Source organism: Saccopteryx bilineata, chromosome 8 (genome assembly GCF_036850765.1).
Source record: "Saccopteryx bilineata isolate mSacBil1 chromosome 8, mSacBil1_pri_phased_curated, whole genome shotgun sequence".
NCBI lineage: Eukaryota > Metazoa > Chordata > Mammalia > Chiroptera > Emballonuridae > Saccopteryx > Saccopteryx bilineata.
Genome location: NC_089497.1, coordinates 80,881,032 through 80,901,654, shown reverse-complemented (window position 1 = coordinate 80,901,654; position 20,623 = coordinate 80,881,032). Strand labels below are relative to the sequence as shown.

Genomic DNA, 20,623 nt, shown 5'->3' with positions numbered 1-20,623 from the left:
ATTAAGCCTGACCAGGTGGTGATGCAGTGGATAAAGCATCAGACTGGGACATGGGAGACCAAGGTTCAAAACCTGGAGGTCGCCAGCTTGAACTCCGGTTCATCTGGCTTGAGCGTGGGGTCCCTGGCTTGAGTATGGGATCATAGACATGACCCCATGGTCACTGGCTTGAGCCCAAAGGTCGCTGCCTTGAAGCCCAAGGTTGCTGGCTTGAACCCAAGGTCGCTGGTGAACAAGGGGTCACTTGCTCTGCTGTAGACCCCCTCCCCCCGCAAGGCACATATGAGAAAGCAATCAATGAACAACTAAGGTGCTGCAACAAAGAATTGATACTTCTCATCTCTCTCCCTTCCTGTCTGTCTGTCCCGATCTGTCCCTCTCTGTTTCTCTATTTCTGTCTCTCTCTCTCTCTCTCTCTCTCTCTCTCACACACACACACACACACACACACACACAAATGTAATATTATAAAATAGTAAATTCCTTATAAACAGATTTAGTCCAGCATAAGCTGTATTACCCCTAGTTAGGGATAATGTAAAGGAGACTAGTGGGGTTATATCTGATGATATTGTAAGGTGCTTCTAAAACAAGAGAGAGTTCTATTCAAATATTAGCTTTATGAATAGATTTTATGTAAAATAGACTTTAAAAAGAACCCAAAGTGATATACTAGAATTAGCATCTGATTTTGAAACATCTTTGCATTGAACTCTGGCTATAATAAAGTGGTAACTGTGTAGATACAATTTAATAAGGTCTTCGAAAATAAATTTTATAAGGTACTTTGAGGAAAAGCAGTGTTTAAATAATTAAAGAACACTTGTATTGAGCATATAGTGAATTACTGATTGGCAAATTGATGAAAATGTTCTATATACTAGTATATATTAATTAATGCAAGTATTTTTTTCAAGTAAATCTGTCTTGTTTTGTTTAGTTTTTACTGGAATGGAATTTGGTCAAACTTTGGAATTATTATCCTCCAAGAATATTTATGACCTAACCAATTAAAACTGCATAAGAGAAAGTGTTTCTGTGAAAAAACTAGAATATTGCAGAACCTACATGCTCTGGATTAGGGTTTTAAAAGCAGCTTAATTTACAGGTTTTGCTTCCTGGGATTGTTTTATGTTATTCTACCTCTAGTGTCTGTGATAATTGTGTATCTCCACTTATGAGAAGGAAATGATTCTAGTCTCCTCAAAATTTTTCTTTCTGGCAGAAAGCTCAATACCTGTTCTGCTATTCATTTTCTTTTCCCCTGTTCACTACAGTCCTCACTCTCTTGCTATTATTTATTTTTTCTCCTGCTATTTATTAAAGCGAGCATATCTGGTGTCTGACTTTCTCATAATTAGTGTGTCTTAAAAGACACATAAAATAAGAAATGGCCAGTTAGATGAAAGAGGAGCTATGTGTCTGTTGTTCTTTTTATTAAAGAACACATAAAAAGAAACTCAATGTACCAAAGTCATGCTTTCCTGAAGGCCTTCTGTGGCTTTAATTGTTTACATAAAATTCTGTATTACTGTCTTTCTTCAATCTCAATAAACATATTTAGCTAAAGTTATGCAGCTATGCATAAGATAGATTTTATAGCTTTTCCAGCATAGGACAAGCCAAAATAGAAATTAAAAATTTATTTTTAATTTTATGGAAGCATAAATAACTTTCTCGCACACAAGTAGAGCTTTTCAGTTATTTTATATATGGCCTTCCATATTTACTTTATTTATCTTTGTCAATGTGGCAAACAGAATTACTAAGATAAGTCTATTTTATGAAGCAACACCTTCATTACGTATAGTTTTAATTGCAGGTAAAGAAGAAACCTAGTTTTGCTCCTCAATCTTGTCAAAGCCAGATTTTCTAGGTAATCTTTACTGTATGTAGACTAGCACATTACTCTCCAATTTAAAAGCAAAATCAGTTTCTTATTTTTAATAACTTTGTTTTTAACATATACTTCAATGGCTTTTAGTTACGGCCAAATGATTTTTAAAATTTTTAATATTTTTTTTTCTTGAGGTAAACAGTCACAATTTTGAAATATATATTATTTTTCTTTCCACATGATTTTTACATTTTTACAAAAAAATTTTATAAATCTAGCAATCTATTCAGTTTGGTGATTTCCATTAAAAGATTTTAACAATCTGTATTTATATATATCGAGTAAAAGATTAACCATAATTTTCTATGCTTTCTTATTCCACTGGCTATAGCCCCATTTTTCTTACATATGTCACATAACTTTATTAAAATAACTTTCCCTGCTTTCTGCTTCCTATTTCTGTCCATTATTTTTTCTGAAGCCCATGTTCCTCAGGCATTTGCTATGTACCATGAGTCTATCTATTACCTTTGTTTCTAAATTTGTTAGTAAATTCTTAATCCTCATCCTGCTTTATCTGTGAGCACCATTTGACATTATTAATCATTATTCTCTGGCTGTAGGGTACTACACTTTCTTGTTTTTTTCCTACTTTACTAAGTTGCTCCTTCTCAATCTCCTTTGTCAGTTCGCCCACCATACTTTCTCTTTATGTTGGAGTGCTGCAGGAGTCAGTCATTGGTCCTTTTGTCTGTCTTTACTTCCTCTTCAGTGATCATATATCAACTTCATATTAAGGATTCTGAACCATCCATTTGTACTCCTGACCATTTTCTTGAATCCTAGACTTTTACAGCCTATTATGTACTCAAAATCTCTACCTGGATATTTAATAGATATCGCAAGTTGTGTTACACTTCTGATACTCTCCCCAAACCTGCTTTTGTGTTGTACATCTCAGTCGGAAGTAACTCCGTTATTCTAGTTGCTCACCTAAATAACAAGAAGCATAAAACAAATAAAACCTTCTCTTTTTTCAAAGCCTATTTATAGTTTCTTGAGAAATGCTCATGACTATCTTTCGAATGTATCCAGAGGTTAGGTTGACTGCATCTCTTCCATTTTACTAACACCACTCTCCCCTCAATTACCATTGTCTCTTATTTGTAGTACAGCATTTCACTACAGTAGTCCTTCCTTAGGAGATACCTTTCAAGACCTCCAGTAGATACCTGAAAACATGGGTAGTACTGAACCATATATATGCTATGTTTTTACTTATATGTGCATGCCTATGATAAGGTTTAATTTATGAAGTAGGCATAGTAAGAGGTAAGAACAAATAATAAAATATAACAATAATGGTAATAGCAATCATGTGAGAGGTATTATTAAGTAAAATATGTGTTTCTTGAACAATGCCCTGCTACACCACAAGAGTCGATTAGAAAACCTAGATGGTTACAAGTGACCAGCAGTTGGGTAGCATATGCCATGTGAATATACTGGACAAAAGGATGATTCAGGTCGTATGGAGCTTGATGGTGGGCACACAATTTAAAACTTTTGAATTGTTTATTGTTGGAATTTTCTATTTAATATTTTCTGATCACAGCCCACGGCTTTGTGGAAAGCAAAAACCGTGAAATAAGAGACAATTACTGTAATGTCATAGCTAGTTTTCTGCTTCTAATTTTGACCCCCTTGCAAGTTATCCTCAGCACTACCGTGGTAGTCATCTTAGCATGTGCACAGCGCACTCCTACCTTGGGCTTTATACCAACTTTCCCTTCTGCTTAAATTGTTCTTTTCACAGACATTTACTTGGCTTGACTGCCTCACCTGCTTTAAGTTTTTGATTGAATGTTACTTTATTAATTAGGTATATTAGTTTCTCGGGGCTTCCATAGCAAATTAGTATAAACTGAGATGCTTAAAACAACTAAAATTTATTGTCCTTTAGTTCTGGGAGTCAGAAGTCTAAAATCAATGTTAATAGGTGTCTCAGTCCATTCTGGCTTTTATAACAAAATGTCATGGACTAGCTGGTTGTTAAACAATAAATATCTATTGCTTACTATTCTGAAGGCGGTGAGGTCCAAGATCAAGAGTGGACAGATTGCTTGTCTGTTGAGGGCCTGCTTCCCTGTAAATAGACAACTGTCAACTGTCAATGTTGTCTATGTACCAGGAAGCTGTGTACTCACGTAGCAGAATGTGCAAGAAATTTCTCTGGGGTCTTCTTTATAACTGCATGAATTTCATTTATGAAGGCTCCACCCTTATGACCTAATTACTACCTAAATTCCCCACATTGCATTATCATAACATTGGTGGCTAGGTTTCAAAATATGAATTTTGGGTGTACACAGACATTCACACTATAGCTGTATGGTTGATTCCTTCTGAAGGCTCTGCGAGGACCCATGCCTTGCCTCTCTCTCAGATTCTGGTGTCTACTGGCATTCCTTGGCATTCCTTGGCTTATAGATGCATAACCCAAATCTTTGCCATCTTCCCATGATTTTCCCTCTTTCTGTATAATTGCCTCATATCTCATTCTGCCTTCCTCTTATTAGGGCATCTGTCATTAAAATAAGGGCTCTCACTAAATCCAGGATGATCTCATTTCAATATCCTTAATTAATTCTTCGAAGACCCTATTTTCAAATAAAGTCACAAACATAGGTTCTAGGTAGACATATGTTTGGGGGAGGAGAGACACCATTCAACCCACTTTATTTGGCCTACCTTGACCATCTCTTTAAAATTACAGTATCCAGTCGTTGTGGTGGTACAGTGGATAAAGCTTTGACCTGGAATCTGAAGTCACCATTTCAAACCCCAGGCTTGCCTTGTTAAGGCACATGCAAGAAGCAACTAGTATGAGTTGATGCTTCCTGCTCTTCCCCTTCCTTTTCTCTCTCTCTATTCTCTCTCTGTAAAATTTATAAATAAGAAAGAAAGAAGAAAGAAAGAAAGAAAGAAAGAAAGAAGAAAAAGAAAAAAATTGCCATCTTTATTCCCCACTATACTTTTTACATTAAGTTCACAACCCCTTGTATAAAACCTTAGAGGCTAACTATGTTTTGAAATTTAGAACTGGCTCTGGCCAGTGGCTCAGTAAATAGAGTATTGGCCTGGCATATGAACCTCCCATGTTCGATTCCCAGTCAGGGCACACAGGAGAAGAAACTATCTGCTTCTTCCCCCTCCCTCTCCTACTTCTCTCCCTCTTCTGCTGCAGCCAGCGGTTCAATTGGTTTGAGCGTGGCCACATGTGCTGAGAAGGGCTCCTTTGGAGCATCAACCTCAGGAACTAAAAGTAGCTTGGTGCATCAGCATTGGCCCAGATGGGGTTGTTGGGTGGAAACTGGTTGAGGCGCATGCAGGAGCCTGCCTTACTATCACCCCTCCTCTGACCTAAAAATAGATAGATAGATAGATAGATAGATAGATAGATAGATAGATAGATAAGAAATAAATTTAGAACTTTTTGCATTTTAGGAAAATTATATGATACACACCCTATATTATTTATTAGTTTCAGTGGGGTTGTGAGCATCACACCATTATCAAACACATTAATAATTGGGTGGTAACACATAAGGATATTAATATGAAAAGATAAATAAAAAGGACATAAATAACTTTATGGCAGTTTAGGTCAGGTTTAGTTTTCCAATCATTTTGTGCCAAACTTACAGGAAAACTTTTGAGTCTTTTTTGTCTATTTAAAAAATTTTCTTCTCATTTGCATTTATTGGGGTGACACTGGTTAACAAAATTATGCAGGTTCAGGTGCCCAATTCTACATGGTATTGTTTGTTCATGCCTCCAAGTCAAGTCTTCATCCATCGCCATTTATCCCTCCTTTATTCTCTTCACCTCCCCCCATGAATCACCATACTGTTCTCCATGTCCATGAGTTTAATTCTCTGTTTTTGGTCTTTTTTCCTCAATTCCTCCACCCCTCTCAACTACTCCCCCAACAGTTCTGAGTCTGTCTCTATTTTGCTTGTTCATTTTGTTTATTATATTCTACATATGAGTAAAATCATAGGGTACTTTTCTTTCTCTAACTGGCTTATTACACTGAGCATAATGCTCTCCACGTCCATCCATGCTGTCACAAAAGGTAAGATTTCCTTCTTTTGTATGGCTGAATAGTTTGTTTATTACTTGTATACTCTGTTGTCTGTTTTATTTATTTATTAATTCTTTATGGTTTGTTGCATTGATCCAACTTGCACTTCATGAGGACAGAGTCTTTGTTTTATTCCTGATGTGTCTTAACCTCCTAGAAAAATCACTGAATTTTTGAAACTATATATTAATTTGCCACTGACTTTTGTAATCAATGGAATTTCTTTCTTTTGTGTCTTTGTGGATGGTTCTTGATAAAGATGGAAAACTGAAAAAACTTCTATAGAGAACTGAAAAATAGCTTTTGGTCACCGAGTATATGAAGGTTAGAAGGTTAGAGATTTTATTTTGAGTAACAATATTTTCAAGAAACAATTATTAAACATACAGACACACACACAATAATTAACTTGTTATAAGTGTCTTTATATATTATACATATTTGATAATAACCTAGGAGACCAATTTAGGATAACTACTTTTTATCAACATTTTTAATGGAATAGCCATATTATACTTGTGCCAGACTCTATCTTAATGATTTGAAGTACAAATTATTGAATCTGCAAGACTGGAAAGATAAAAAAGTTTCTAGATGGTGTTGATATTAGTCGAATGAGTGGTACAGATTTAACCCTGTATTTCAAACATATCAACTGGCAATGTCTTTAAAGTTCTCCACTTCCTCTCCCTTCCCTTCACAGGCAAGTAAACAAATAAATTCACCAACCAAATAACAACGGACAAACAACAAACTTTTTCACTGAATTTCCATTCTAATTATTAAGCCATCATTTGTCTTCCATTACTACTAAAACCCTGATTCTGTACTTAAATAAAGAGCTTTCTTTTCCACATCTGCTCTTTGAGCCCTCTGTAGTCTAATTTCTACTGCTCCTAGTATTTTGATGCTACCCCAGGTAAAATGACTAACTCTTAAGACTAGAGGTTTGTTTCAAACATCTTTTTGTTTGGCTGCTCATAGCACTGAGCACTATAAATGTCTAATTTAGTAAACATGATGTAGATGATCTTTGTTAATCTAGTGATCAGTGTCACCATCACTTAACTAAATACTAAAAGCATGCTGCCCAAGCATATATAGTTACTCATATAAATTGAAAGGATTAATATCTTTATTAGTAGGCTACCATATACATTCCTCAAATGTGTCCTTGCCATTTATTTTCTGGGCTTAAGTTAAAAGAGCAGAATGAATCTAGTCAAATATATTTGAGCACCTTTCATTGTTCAAGATGTAGATTTGGGCTGGGGGGGGGTAGCCATACATATATCTCTCCTCCCATGGAGCTTGCATTTCAATCAAATGTAAGAGAAGGGAGTCAGACAGTTACTAATTAAGTGATAAAAATGAAACTACACAAGCATGTGGTTATATCAGCTGATGATCAGTATTAAGAAATAATATAATAGGGTAGTACAACAAAGAAAGAGTATGGGGGTCTCACTGCTTTAGAAACTACTGTCAGTGTGGATCTCTTGAAGGATGGAACACCTGAGCTCTAAATGATGGAAATAATATAGCAATGTGAACACCAGAGGAAATAGTGTCCCTGACTTTGCAGAACCTAAGACTCTCAGACTCTTTGAGGAAGAAGAATTTCAGGGAGTCTGGAATGTTGTACACAAGGACAAAGGAGCTATAAGACAACGAGGTGAAAGAGTAGGCAGTGGCCAGGGAATGGAGGGCTTAGTAGCCTCGGTTGTTTGGACTAGATCCGGAGTATATTGGGAAGTCATTGGAAGGTTTGAAAGTGAGGCAGCGCCATGAGCTGTGGGACGTTTGGAAAATACCACTCTGACTTTGTGTGCAAAAAAAAAAAAAAAAAAGAATAGGGCAATTTCTTTTTCAAAAAGGTTTACCATGTTTGTAGTTTGAAGTGTAGTATGTTGACCTGTTTTCTCAGGTACTGCTCATTGGGATTTAGCCCTTAGCACTTGGCTTATCACTTGGTAAGCATTAATAAATATAAGTAATGGTCTGTACATGCAATACAGACTTGACTTTAAAAAAAAAGAATATGTGCCCCACACAAATGCCTGGCCCAATAGTTTTTAAATGAATTTAAATGTGATGTTTATCAGAGTATAGACTCACCTTTGAATTTAAATGGTTATTATAATGGGTTTTAATTCAACCTCTCAAACACTTGAGTGCTTAGCATGTGCTACCTACTTTCTGGAAAATTGCAAAAATAAATCTAATAAGAACATTTCTTTCAAGGAGCTTGTATTAAACTTAAAGTCTTCAAAATAAGGTCTAAATTTTTCTGTGACTCTGAAAATTTTATTTTCATCAACATTTACAATTATTACATCAACTAAGTAGTGACAAAAATTTGCTTTGAATATATTTAAGGACATGAGGCATTTCATGTTTCCATGGTACCTGTTTGTTTCTTGTTTGCATTGCTGATTCTTTAACAGGTTCATTTCCCAGTGAGAACCCAGGCCAGTTCTACTATCTTTTCCTCAATATATTTAATCTTGCTATTTTGTTTTGTAACAAAATGTAATAATACTTATTTTTTCTTTTTATATTTCACTTTTTTCAGTTATTTTTCTACATTATGTTTATGTTTGAAATTACAAAACACTGAAAATAATGCTCTCAGCTGCAATTTTGCTGTTATGAGCATTGTCATTTTCTATTTTGAATGTGTTGGTTATCTATTATCTATGTAAAAATTTTAGTTTTCTGTGCTTTCACTTCCTGTATTATTTTGTTTTGTTTTGTTTTATTTATGTAGTCTTGATTGCTAGATCCACTGTATTGAATTATTTTAATATTCACATCTATTAAGACTTATTTTTGAGATTTGCATAGAATTTATATATAACAATAATCATTTGTATTTAAATTTTTTCCCCATTGATTTGAGAGATAGAGAGGAAGAGAGAAAGTGTGAGAGAGAGAAAGGGGAAGGGAGAGAGGCCTCAATGTGTTTCACTTAGTTGTTCCATTTAGTAGTTTAATCACTGATTGCTTCTCCCACATGCTCAAGAGTTGAACCTGTGACCTTCGGAGCTCCAGATGGATGCTTTATCCACTGAGCCACTCAGTTGGGACCTATTTGCATTTTATGTCATTGCAATATCAATCAATTTATACTTTTGTATAATGATGGTAATTTTCTTAGTTTAATTATTTAATCTCCTAAGTAGCTAGAGCATGGCTGTAAGTAATTATCCTGAATGGAAATGTGTTTAACATATTCTGCAGGTATTAAAAACATACTCTGTTGCCTTCACACACAAATACTTTGCCTAGGTAATACTCTTTTTTCTCCAAAAATCTTTATAGACAATGTTCACTTGCTTTGTGGTATTTACTAACAGAGACACAGAACTGGAGGTAACTCTGCTTTTTGTTTCATCCATAGATAATTGGAGAAATTTTTCTTTCATATTGGAATTTAAAAATTTCACTATGATAGGCCTATGTATTACTTTTTATTGTTTTATTTGGGGACGGGGACTTGACCATATAAATCAGGGGTAGTCAACCTTTCATACCTACCGCCCACTTTTGTATCTCTGTTAGTAGTAATATTTTCTAACCGCCCACGGTTCCACAGTAATGGTGATTTATAAAGTAGGGAAGTAACTTTTCTTTATAAAATTTATAAAGCAGAGTTACAGCAAGTTAAAGCATATCATAATAATTACTTACCAAGTACTTTATGTTGGATTTTCGCTGTTTGGCAGAATAAATCTTTATAAAACAACTTACTATAGTTAAATCTATCTTTTTATTTATACTTTGGTTGCTCCACTACCACCCACCATGAAAGCTGGAATGCCCACTAGTGGGCGGTAGGGACCAGGTTGACCACCACTGATATAAATCTATACATTCAGATTATTCTTAAATTTAGAGAGGGTGGATTTCTTTGATTTTTGCTTTTTTATTGTTTTTTCTGAAATTTCCATTAGAAGTAGATTTGATCTTAGATGCCTTCTGGATCTCTAATCAATTTCTTACATCATAGTTTTTCATTGTTTTTTCCTGTGATTTTTGAAAGAATTTTTTTGTTGTTTTCTGGGTTATTTGTGTGACTTTTTGTAGTATTCAATCTGCTATTCACTGCCTGCATTCCAATCTTAAATTTGGAAAACATAGTTTTATCTCATGCAATTAATTATCTAGTCATATATTATTCTGAATCATTTCTATTACTGTCTGTTTTAATTTTTTGATGCAACATTCTTTTACATTTTAACAGTGAATAAAAGTTTTATTTTTATCTTTGTTGGTATAAATATTTCAGATGCATCCAGCAGCCCTGATAGAGCAAACTGTTCCTTTGTAGTCTCTTACATTGCAGAGTCTTCTCAAACATTCGACTTTTGTCAGTAAGTCTGCTCAGAGATTGGAGCGGTACTGGCCTCACAATGCATGTTTTTAGTTCCAATTATGCAGTAAATGGGTGCAGAGTTAGCACTGTGTGCAGACTCAGAAATCGAAGTTTATCTTTGCAACTGTTTCCTTGGGCTCTGACTGGTCTCCTGGGATGTTCCTCCCTCAATATCATAATGAATGCGCTGTGTGGGAGCAAAGATGCCGCAGTGCTGGGTGTTCTGTCACACCGCCGGTGGCCCTGTGCTGCGTGTGGTGTGTGGCCGGCCCCATGCCAGTTTTTGCTTGCTATAGACTCCGGCATTTGAAATGATCATTGATACTTCCCTGAATAGCTGAGTCCAAATGATTCAATCAGCAACAGTGAAGACAGTCACGGCCTGACCTGAGGTTATGCAGTGGATAAAGCATCAACTTGGAACACTGAGATCACAGGTTCGAAACCCTGGGCTTGCCTGGTGAAGGCACATAGGGGAGTTGATGCTTCCTGTTCCTCCCCCCTTATCTCTCTCTCTGTCTCTCTCCTCTCTCTAAAAATGAATAAATAAAATCTAAAGATATTTTTTTAAAAAACAAGAAAGACAAATAGTCCATTTGTGTGGATTCTGGTTGGTTTAGGAACTGACTGGCCTCACCTCCAAGCTCTTTGAATGAAGGCATTTTTGAGGGAAACAAACTGGTGTACTTAACTTATTTTGGGGCAGACTAACTTTATTCCAAAGAGGCTTGGAAGATTGACTCTCAATACCTTATTTAGCCTAGTCCTACAACTTTTGAAAAGCTTTGATATTTCTGGCTTGTGAATAGCACCATTTCTTGGTTTTTGAGCTCACCTATAAGATTTCTTCTTTTTTACAAACCAGCATGTATTTTTAATAGACATATGGGGCAGGGGAGAATAAACACCTGTGCACAAATTCAACATTTGGAGGCTTCAATTTGAATTAATTTTAGCAATATAAACACTAATTTTCAAATTAAAAATCTTGCAAGAGGAACAATAGTCTAACATCATATGTTTACATTAAAATTACTATAGCGTATAATTAAAATATTAAAGTAGTAATATGGATTAAGTCTAAGAAATACTGTTTTTTATGTTCAGAAATAGTTTCATGAAACCTAGCAACATTACACATTTTTCTCCTCTGAATTGTCAGTGTTAATATTTAAGTGAGACCAAATGTAAAGAAAATGATGATGTTTAAGAATGTTCTAATTATCTGTGAATGTCTATTCTTCAAAGTGTAACTTCAGGCGAGAGTGTCTGATGGTGCAGGCCCAGTGAGGGAGGACTTCACATCCACAGAGCTTGGTGGTGAGGGAAAACATAAAAAATGAATCATTTAGGAACTTGGCTAGTTTCATTTACAAGACTCTGTACTTTAGGCTGAGTTAGTAACATTGTATAAGAGTTATTTTTCCTTTTATGATTTATGATAATTATAAAGTATATTTTAACTCATATCATATGGAACCAAGTTTGTTTTTGCTGATATTTTATTGTCAAATCAGCTCACTGGATTTCAATTCAGATGCATGTATTACAATATAATACTAATCAGACTGATATTTGGAGGTCTAGTTTGGGCTGAATTGATAAAAAAAATAGACTCAAAGAGTCAAAAAATAAAATAGGAAATTGCTAAAATTACTATAGTAGAGTGGCTACTCTTATTCAGTACTAGTTTTCAGTTCAAAGAGCAAACTTTCACTTCACTCAAAGTTGATCAAATTTTTGTTTCTTCCCAAGTCACTTATCTTTTGTTTTTACGGTAGTCAATATTGTCGACTTATATAAGAGAAAATGATGGAATTCCTTCCTTTAGGACCAGATCCTAAGAGAAAACCTTGCATTTGAAGAATCTGAAATAGTGAACCTCATCATTTGGGGCATTTATTTTATCCAGCTTACCAACATTTTTTTTTTTTGTATTTTTCTGAAGTTGGAAATGGGGAGGCAGTCAGACAAACTCCTGCATGCGCCTGACCGAGATCCACCCGGCATGCCCACCAGGGGGCGATGCTCTGCCCATCTGGGGCTTGGCTCTGTTGTGACCGGAGCCATTCTAGTGCCTGAGGCAGAAGCCATAGAGCCATCCTCAGCACCTGGGCCAACTTTGCTTCAATGGAGCCTTGGCTGCGGGAGGGGAAGAGAGAGACAGAGAGGAAGGAGAAGGGGAGGGGTGGAGAAGCAGATGGGCGCTTCTCCTGTGTGCCCTGGCTGGGAATCGAACCCAGTACTCCTGCATGCCAGGCCAATGTTCTACCACTGAGCCAACCGACCAGGGCCTTACCAACATTTTTATTTTCTGCCTGTGTTCTATTGTCTAGCAGTAATTAGCATAACTGTGTAATTATATGGTTTGTTTTGTTGTAATAAATTTCAAAACACTCTATTATTGTGGTACTATTTGGATTGTTTATTATATCAGCATAAATATATAAATTGAGTCAAATTATTTGCTTGGTTCACTGCAAACCATAAGTTATTACAGTGTAATCAGTTTCAAAATGTTGCATGACAATAAAATCATTTGATTCTCTTTGTTCAGGCTTGAACTTCAAAAACTTTGTAATTATTTCCTATAGTATATTAGGTACAGCTTTCAGAGAAGCAGTAAATATATTCTGTAACACCATGCAAGGCTATCACATAACTATTTAAATATGTTTTATAATTTCTATCACAACTTGTGGCTTATTTGTAGTTGATAAATTTTGTTAAATTCCAAAGTATTTTTCCTTTTGTCAACCTTAAACTCTTCCAGCATACACCATACCAAATTTTCTTAAGAAAATTTCAGATATTTCTATTAAGAAGTTACTATTCTGCATGATGTTTCTTTACTTTGAATTTTTAGTAGGCAACCTAAATTATGCTTTAAACTACTGCTAGTCTATTAAGCAATATTTGTTATAAACCATGCTATCTTATAATCTCATTAACTCCTCTTTTTTCTTCTTCTTCTTCAGGATTTTAAGTAAAGACAGACAAAAGGATGTGGGACTTACATCTGCCTTCTTCTAAGATCTAATTCTACTGCCTGCATTTGTTTTCTGCTTCCTCTCCTCCTGGCTGCCACTGTGTGCCCTGTGTGTGCCCTTATTTCTCCTATTCTCCATCCTTGTCTCTCTGCTTCTAGTGAATGAAAAGGGAAAATCTGAAATCAGGTTTTCAACATTCAGGCCCAGAAGACACAAAAGATTTATTCTATAACTCATCCATTAAAAAAATGTGTTACTAATTAGCAAAACATGACTTAATTGCCTGGCATTACTCTGAAAGAAGAAAAGAAAGCTCCTAGGAATTCAATTGATTCTGTAAAAAAATTTTTTTGTATTATAATTCTGTTTTTCTTATATACCTTTATTTAATTAAGATCAACATTCAAGTGATTATATAACAAGTCTCTGTCAAATTTGTAAAAAACCTTCTTCTTAATGCTAAAGCAACTGTGAAAGAAGTTTCTTTTTCATTTATTGCAAGTGCAAAAGTAAGCCTCTCTGGGCCTGGCAGCCCAGGTTAAGGGGCATGCTATTTTCCTTTAATGTTTCTGAAAAGAACTGAATAGAGAGAAGTCCACTGTAGTGTTATTCCTTCTAGACCAGGACATAGTTTCCTCTTATAGAGGAGGGAGCTAGAAATCGTGACTATTCTTAAGATGTTATTTGTATCATACTCTCTGGAACATTGTTTATAAAAACTAGGACAATGACTCTGACATATTCTATTGTAGTAGAGTCATGAAACAGAAGACATATAGGCACAATGTTTTTCTTCTATGTTAGACATTCTTTAGTTGAAGTTATAACCTATTCAGAAATATGAGTGGAGTATAGAATATGTAGAAAAAACATTCAGAATGTAGACATGACATGAATAAAAACTGAAATGTGGAAGAGGACAGTGGTTAAGGGAATGATGAATTGCTCAGTGTGACTGACACTAATTTTCCTGGGAAGGAGTGGCTAAGAAAAGGAAACCAAAGTTGTGAAAACCTTTACATGCCACAGTATCCTTGCTAGAATGTAAGTAATATCAGATAGTGTTTGCTTATACATCCTTCAGCAGGTAATGTGTGGTTATATATTAACTGCTTTTGCTTTATCTTGATTCTGTGAATAATTACTAAGTAAACATAGATAAGAGAATCATGCAAAAATTAATATTTTTATGTAAAAATCACTAGGGGAATTTAGATATTCAAAAGGAGGTTTCTGACTATTACTTAACTAATACCACCTCTGGGAGCTACTAAGACATAAATTTAAAAAATATATATATTTTTTATTATAAGTGAATGTTTTTTTTAACTATAAATATTAAACTACTGGGAAAATACTAGTAAATAGAAACTAGAAATACTGTAAATGAATTCCATTATACAACCATTTACAATAGTACCCAGAAATGGAAGGGCAACTTCAACATAAATAACTCTTATAATATAATATTTGTATTTTGTAAAAGAAAAATAACTAATGTTAGTAACCATTTCCAATAAAGTTGAGAATAATAAAATAAGTTTTTAGTATATTAAGATACACACTAAAGCCTCAGCCAGTATTAAATCTGTAAAGATATTACATAAAAAGGACTAAAATTAAAAGAGTGTGCCCATTATCACTACTAATAATAAATATACATAGTTTTATAGGTTTTATTAAGGAAATAGGATATAAAAGAAAAATGTACAATGTATATTGGAATAGAAGACATGAAAGTATGATTATTTGCATGTAACATATTATTTTCCTAGAAAGTTCAAAGGTATATTATTAATTGACCAGAATAGAATAATATCCATAACACATAAATTTAAAATCATTTTTGTTTCTGCAATCTTTATGTTAAGAAAGCTCAATTTATTTTAAAAAAAAAAACAGAAAAGCCAATAATTTAGAAATAAATAAACTTAGCAAGATATGTATAGGTCCTTTAAATAAAAATTTAAAAACCAATTTTATACATTTAAATTCAATCAAATGGCAATAATTATTTAGAGGTTTGAAAAACATAATAAAAACAGCACAAAAACCCCCAGCACATATGACTATAAAAGAAAATACTGAAAGGAATGATAATACTGAGGACCAAACCAGTTTTACCAGATATTAAAGAATTTACAAAGCACCAACAATTAAAATAGTATGTAACTGGCACAAAAACAGTCAAACTAGTAAAATTTAATAAACCACACAGAATTAGATTTATTATTGATCAAATAGACAAAAGAAGAATTACAAAACTGGTTGGCTATTTTGAAATTGCAATTTTAATTCATAGTTTCATGAAAGAATTAAATATATTTTTAATCTGCCAAAAATAAAAACTCTAATACAAGTAAAATAGAATATTTTGTGTGTGGTTGTGACAGAGACAGAGAGAGAGAGAAAAAAACAGAAGGGCAGACAGACAGGAAGGGAGAGAGATGAGAAGCATCAATTCTTTGTTGTGACAGCTTCCTTGTCCATTGATTGCTTTCTTATATGTGCCTCGATGGGGGTTGGGGGGGCTACAGTAGAGCGAATGACCTCTTGCTCAAGCTAGTGACTCATACTCAAGCCAGAGCCCTTTGGAATCAAGCCATCGACCATGGGGTCATGACTATGATTCCATACTCAAGCCAACAACCCTGTGCTCAAATCAAGCCAGGTGAACCCACACTCAAGCCGGCAACCTCGGCGTTTCAAACCTGGGTCCTCTGCATCCCAGTCCAATACTTTATTCACTGTGCCACTGCCTGGTCAGGCTAAAATAACATATTTTCTTATTAAATTACCAATTAAATGCAATATAATACACCAGTGATAGTTACATTGCACACATTTCTAAAAGGAATATAAATTCATATGCATTTTAGAAAACTGTTATACAATGTATATCAAAAACCTTAAAATTGTATATTAGTATTAACCAGAGACTTCTGATAATCTAACAAAAAAGTCCTAATACAGAAATATATTTTATATAAGACAGTATTATTTTTATACCACAGAATTATAAGAAATATAATCTAAATATTATGTACTAAATGCTTTTAAATAAGTTAAAAATTAAGCTGAAAGAAATATGGATAAATTTCAGCATATTACATCTGTGGGGAATCTTTGGCAATTTTTACATTGCATAATATTATTGTATGTGCGTAAATTAAAAATTGTATATTACTTTTAATCTCAACGAAAATTTTACTAAAACTGTAGAAAAATTAAAATGTAATAATACTTTTTTTTTAATCAAGTGAGAGGCATTGAGGTGGAGCAGCAGACTCCTGCATTTGCCCCGACCGGGATCCACCCAGCAACCCCCATTGGGGCTGATGTTCTGTCTATCTGGGGCTGCTGCTCTGTTGTTGCTTGGCATCCAAGCTATCTTGGTACCAGAGGTGAGGGCATGGGGCCACCCTTAGCACCCGGGGCCAACCTGCTCATTTTAGTCAGAAGAAGGGGGGGAGGTAGAGAAGCAGATGGTGGCTATTCCTGTGTGCCCTGACTAGGAATCGAACCTGGGACTGATGCTCTACCACTGAGCCAATTGGCCAGGGCCTTAGAAATATACTTTCAGTTTAGAGAAGGGGTAAGGTGGCTAAAGAAATACCTGTTAAAACCAGATATATTATAAAAAATGATTAGCAAAAGAAAAATAAACTAAAAATAAATTTTGTATACTGAGAATGTTAAGAGGTAGAAGATAACCAAATGACTAAAATATTTAATGTATATTATGAAAGGTTTACTATATATAAAAATTAACCGTGTCTTAAAAAATATCAGTGAAAAATTTGGCAAGTGCCCCAACTAATAAATAAAGTCCATGAAAAGATGATTCACAAAGAGGAAGATACAGGCAGGGGGAAAAAAGCATATGAATCTCTTCAACTTGGTTTGCAATCAAACAAATACAAATTACAACAGAAAGAATGTGTCTTTTTAAATATAAATGAGCAAAAAATATAAAACTCAATACTGGCAAGAACTTGTGGGCATACATTGCTCATGAAGTATAGCCAGGAGAATCTTTTGCTAGCATTTTGGAATCTATATTAATGACCTAAATATCTGATATATTGTGACTCAATATTCTCACTATGAGAATCTTGATCTTAATATACCTACAGTATTGTGAAACTTTGTGATATATGGTATGGGAGAGAAAAAATTATTTTCCTTTAGCCCTTCTAAATTCTTCTAGCTGGGTTAATAATCAAATCAATATGAGACAGATTAACAGGAGAAAATAGCCAAATTTATTCTGAATGTACATGTAGGAATTCCATGAGAATAATGGAAGTGGGGGCCAGACGCAGGCGGTTAAGAGTCATATGCCATCTTGAGCTGAGAAAATGGAGATGTGGTGGTTTGGGACTGCAAAATGAAGGAAGACATTTCCCATGGAGATAGAAAGCAAATATTTGATAGTCTCTCTTTAAAAGCAGCACACTGACGCCTGACCTGTGGTGGCTCAGTGGATACAGCAGCAACCCGCAATGCTCAGGTTTGGGGTTCAGATCTCGGGGCTGCCTGGCCAAGGCACACACAAGAAGCAACTTCCCCCCTTTTCACTCTTCCTTTTTCTAAAATCCATAAATAAAATCTTTCTTAAAAATGGTACACAAAGAAAACTTTTATCAAATAAACCTTGCTGGGTTCCTCTCTGTCTATCATACTCAGTTAACTCATAGTTACCTATGATGATATCTGCCTTCCTATCTCAGGTTCTCTATCTAAATTCTTTTATGCAGTAAGGAAAAAGATCAAAGGTTTCTCCTGAGTTTTTTGTCTCCTAAAAATATTCAGCTTGGGTGAAAAAGGTGAAGGAATTAAGGGGGAAGAAAACTCATAGACACGTGTAACAGTATGGGGGTGAGGAAAGGGGAAGGGGTGGGGGAAGGTCAGTGAGGGGTGATGAGTGGTGGAAGGAGATTTGACTTCGGATGGTGAACACACAATGCAATATACAGATGATGTGTTATAGAATTGTATGCCAGAAACCTATATAATTTTTTAACTAATGTTATCCCAACAATTGAATAAAATTTTTAAAAAATTAAAAATATTTTTAAAAGTGTCAGTAGATTAAATTATTCAATCAAAAGGCATAGAGTGGCTGAACAAATTTTAAAAAGGCTCAGGTGTGTGCTGCTTACAACTCACTTATAAAGTAAGGGTTAAAGTAAAAAGATGAAAAAGATATTTCATGGAAATGCCAACCAAAAGAGAACAGAATGGATATACCTTCAGCAGACATAATAGACCTTAAGTCAAAAACTGTAACAAGACACAAAGAAAGCCGTTATGTAGTGATAAAAGGGTTAATTCATCAAGAGAATATAGAAATCATAAGGATATATGCACCCAAAATTGGAGCAACTGCTATATTAAGCAAATACTAATAGCTCTGGTGGGAAAAATAGATGACGATACAATAATAGTAGAAGACTTTAATGCTCCACTTTCAACAACAGATAGATCATCCAGACAGAAAATCAATAAGGAAACATTGGACTTGAAATATACTTTAGATCAAATGGATCTAGCAGATTTATACCGAGCGTTTCTTCTAACAGCAGAAGAATAAATATTCTTATGCACACATAGTACATTCTCCAAGATAGATCCTGTGATAGGCCACAAGATAAGTCATAGCAAATTTAATATTATTAAAATCATACAAGCATTCTTCCTGACCACATGGTATGAAACTAGTAATAGGAAAAAAGGAAAATTCAGAAAAATGTGAAACTTAACATATTCTTGAACAACCTTCTTTGTATTGTTCTCAACAATGATTTTCTTTTGATATGACATCAAAGCACAAGCAACTGAAGCGAAACTAAACAAGTGTGACTACATCAAACTAAAAAGTTCAGTACAGCAAACAAATCAACACAATGAAAAGACACAAAATGGGAGAAAAAATTTGCAAATCATATACATAATAAGGAGTTGATATCCAAAATATATAAAATTTCATACAAACCGAATAAGATGATTAAATAATGGACCAATGGACAGAGTACCTGAATAAACACTTTCCCCGAAACAGCACACAAATGACCAACATGAAAAGGTGTTCAATTGACACATCATCAGGGAAATGCAAATAAAACCATAATGAGGTTTCCCTTCACACCTGTTTGAATGGTTGTTATAAAAATTTTTTTTAAAAAATGAAAAACAATGTTAAGGATGTAAAGAAAAGGGAATCCTTGTACATTATTGGTATAAATATAAATTGGTAAAGCCACTATGGAAAACAATATGGTATTCCTCAAAAAAACAAACAAACAAAATACCAACAAAAAAATAAAACACCATACAATCCTCTCCCCTCAAAGAAAACAGAAACAAAATAATATCCAGCTTAAAATAATCAATATCCCAATAACTCTGCTTCCCCTTAATGTTCAGTATTATATCTGAGAGTGAAAACATGAAGATGGATAATTAGGTCAAAATTCATTCACTTTTTACTTGCTGAAATATTACATATGTAATCATTAAAGTGGCCAAGAAATAAACACTCACATGCCTATACATATGTGTGTATACATATGTACATATACATACATGCATATACAGAAGTTGGCAAAAGTAGATTTACAGTTGTGAGTATGTGAAACAGTGTATTCTTGTATTATTATTTTTTGATTATTGTATTATCTTTCATATGAACAACTGTACACCTATTTTGCCCTACTCTGTGTGTACATATGTTATTTACATTCATATATATAAACATATATGTACATATATTTGATTATGTTAAGTGTAAACAACAGGATTCAAATTGAACATGTACTTTATACTCATAAACATTAAATATATGAAGGCAAGACTAGAAGAAATTAAATTTGAAAATATTACTTATTACATACACAAAATGTGTCCAGAAGAAATTTATTTATTTTTTATTTATTTATTCAATGAAAGGAGTGGAGGCAGAGAGAAAGACTGACTCATACAATCTGACTGGGATCCACCTGGCAAGCCCACTAGGGCAGGGGTCAGGAATTTATGGCTCACGAGCTAGATGTGACTCTTTTGATGGCTGCATCTGGCTTGCAGAGAAATCTTTAATAAAAAAATAATAACGTTAAAAATATAAAACATTCTCATGTATTACAATCCATTCATATCCTACCGCTCATGTTCATGGCTGTGGGTGGCTGGAGCCAATCACAGCTGTCCTCCGGGACAACACCAAATTTTTATTGGATAATGCGTAATGTACATGGGTCATTGTATGGCTC

At 34.4% G+C, this 20,623-nt stretch overlaps 1 protein-coding gene across 4 annotated transcripts in view; it reads left to right on the top strand.

Moving 5' to 3' along the window:
• Positions 1-20,623, top strand: part of NAALADL2 (N-acetylated alpha-linked acidic dipeptidase like 2) — a 1,182,199-nt gene that overhangs the window by 133,767 nt on the left and 1,027,809 nt on the right. The window lies entirely within an intron of this gene.